This window comes from Hyaena hyaena, unplaced genomic scaffold (assembly GCF_003009895.1).
Source record: "Hyaena hyaena isolate Hyena2069 unplaced genomic scaffold, ASM300989v1 scaffold_1439, whole genome shotgun sequence".
NCBI lineage: Eukaryota > Metazoa > Chordata > Mammalia > Carnivora > Hyaenidae > Hyaena > Hyaena hyaena.
In genome coordinates, this window is record NW_024082074.1 from 71248 (window position 1) to 74358 (window position 3111).

At 36.7% G+C, this 3111-nt stretch overlaps 1 non-coding gene across 1 annotated transcript; it reads left to right on the forward strand.

The window, feature by feature from the left end:
• Positions 1-202: 202 nt before the first annotated feature.
• LOC120225605 lies at positions 203-350 on the forward strand. The gene has a single exon (XR_005526837.1). It is a non-coding gene; the product is annotated as a U4 spliceosomal RNA (small nuclear RNA).
• The last annotated feature ends 2761 nt before the right edge of the window (positions 351-3111 follow it).

Below are 3111 nucleotides of genomic sequence, written 5' to 3' on the forward strand. Positions count from 1 at the left end.
CTCCTATTTCATCCGTCTCCACACCCACCTCCTCTCTGATAATCGCTAGTTTGTTCTCTATAGTTAAGAGTCTGTTTTTTGGCTTCTCTTTCTCTCTTTTTTCCTTTACTCAGTTGATTTGTTTCTTAAATTCCACATATGAGTGAAATCATATGCTATTTGTGTGTCTCTGACTTATTTCATTTAGCATTATACTCTCTACAGCTTTGCGCAGTGGCAGTATCATAGCCAATGAGGTTTATCCGAGGCACGATTATTGCTGATTGAAAACTTTTCCCAATACCCCGCCATGACGACCATCTCCATCCATGTGCCCTTGCAAATGGCAAGATTGCATTCTTTTTGTACACCACATCTTCCTTATCCATGCATCTATTGAAGGACACTTGGGCTGATTCCATAATTTGGTAATTGTAAATAATGCTGTTATAAACGTAGGAGTGCTTATATCTCTTTGAATTAGTATTTTTGTATTTTGGGGGTAAATACCCATTAGTGCAATGACTGGATAATATGGTAGTTCTACTTTTAACTTTTTGAGGAAACTCCATTCTGTTTTCCACAGTGGCTGCACCAGTTTGCATTTCCACCAGCAGTGCGAGAAGGGTTCCTTTTTCTCCATATCCTTGACAACTTTTGTTGATTATTATGTGTTTGATTTTAGCTTTTCTGACAAGTGTAAGGTGATATCTCATTGTAGTTTCAATTTATATTTTGCTGATGATGAATTTTGAGCATCTTTCCATGTGGATACTTTCTTTGGAGAAGTGTCTATTCATGTCTTCTGCCCATTTTTTAATTGGATTATTTGTATCTTGAGTCTTGATCTGTGTAAGTTCTTTGTATGTTTTGGATACTAACCCTTTATCAGATGTCATTTACAAGCATCTTCTCTCATTCAATAGGTTGCCTTTTATTTTGTTGATTGTTTCTTTCACTATGCAGAAGCTTTTTATTTTTATGTAGTCCCAATAGTTTATTTTTGCTTTTATTTCCCTTGCCTTAGGAGATATACCTAGAGAACTGTTACTAAGACAATGTCAGTGACATTATTGCCTGTGCTGTCTTCCAGGATTTTTAGTTTTAGGTATCACATTTAGGTCTTCAATCTATTTTGAGCTTATTTTTGTGAATGGTGCAGGAAAGTGGCACAGCTTCATTCTTTTGCATGTAGCTGACCAGTTTTCCCAGCACCATTTGTTGAAACGACTGTCTTTTTGCATTGGATAGTCTTCCCTCCTTTGTCAAAGATTATTGACCTTATAATTGTGGATTTTCTGTTCTATTTACCTATGTGTCTATTTTTATGCAAGTATCCATACTCTTTTGGTTATTACAGCTTTGTAATTTAACTTGAACTCTGGAATTGTGATACCTCCAGTTTTGTTCTTTTTTAGGATCGCTTTGGCTATTCTTTTGTGGTTTTGTATACATTTTAGGACTTTTTTGTTCTGGTTCTGTAAAAAATGCTGCCAATATTTATTTCTTGAATCAAGTTTAGCTCTTCTCTTTTTCTAAAAATGTGCATATTTTATCTATGGTTTCAAATTTATTGACATAAAGTGTTCATAATATTCCATATCTGTCACAGACTAAACATTTTTTGTTAGTTTTCTTTGATCCCAATATTAAAAGAAAGGTTTTCTTTTCTTTATCTTCCCACAAAGATTGTCAATTTCATTATTTGGGAGTTTTGCTATTCTTTATATATTTTCTTCTTCATTAATTTCAGGTGGCTCTGTTGGTTAAGTGGCTGATTTTACCTCAGGTCATGATCTTGTGGTTCATGAGTTTAAGCCCTGCAATGGACTCTGCACTGACAGCTCAGAGACTCAAGCCTGCTTCAAATCCTCCATCTCCCTCTCTCTTTTGCTCTCTCAAAAATAAACATTAAAAAAAAAAGACTTTTGACATTTTAATTGTAATGTGTCTCAATGTGGATCTATCTGTTTGGGTTTATGTTGTTTGGAATTCTGAGGGCTTCCTGGATGTATATCTGTTCTTTCCTGATGTTAGGGACATGTTCGGCCATTATTTCTTCAAATAATTTTGCTGACCCTTTCTCTTATTTCTTCTGGGGCTCCTATTGTGCAGATGTTATTCTGTTTGAAGTTGTTCTATAGGCCTCTTAGCTATCTTCACTTATTAAAATTCTTTTTTCTTTTTTACCACTCTGTGTGAGTTACATTGTGGCATCCCCTAGATTGCTGATCCATTCTACTGTCAATTCTAATCAGCTAGTAAACCCCTCTAGTGTATTTTCAGTTCAGGTATTGTATTCTTCAAGTCTGTGACTTCTGTTTGCTTCTTTCTTATATTTCTCTCTTTGTTGAAATTCTCACTGTGATCATCCATTCTTATCCAAAGTTTGGTGAACATCTTTATGAGCATTATTTTGAATTCTTTATCAGATAGATTCCTCATCTCAGTTTCATTGATGTCTTTTTCTAACATTGAATTTTCTTCTTTTGTTTGGAACATATTTATCAGTTTTCTCACTGTAATTTACTATTTATGTGTGTTTTTATGCATTAAGCAAAATAACCACCTTTCCTGGTCTTGAGGGAGTGGCCTTATGTAGCTGATGACCCTTATTGCTCAGCCTTGCCCCAGCTCTTGCTTATCTCTTAAATCTTTGTGGTTGTCTAAGCAGCCTGATTTATTCTGGATAGGTCCCTGTTGTTGAAAGTGTGCCAAAGCCTGTCATTTTCCAAGAGGAATGACCTCAAGGGGCACCTAATTTCATGCTGATTAGAAGCCAGACCCTCAGGCTGCTGCTTTTAAAATATGCAAATAGGGGCACCTGGTTGGCTCAGTCGGTTAAGCTTCCGACTCTCGGTTTCAGCTCAGGTCTTGATCTCATGATTTTTGTGAGTCTGAGCCCCACATCGGGCTCTGTGCTAAAAGCATGGAGACTGCTTCGGATTCTCTCTCTCTCCTTCTCTCTCTGCCCCTCCCCCCCACAAAATAAATAAATAGGCTTAAAAAATATATAATAAAATATGCAAATAACACAGACCTGAGGGGCCATAGTTGTAAACCCCGTTGGCCACCAGACCAGATCTGAAGGTGTCCTCTGGCTGATAGCTGCAAAACTTGGGGCTCCATATG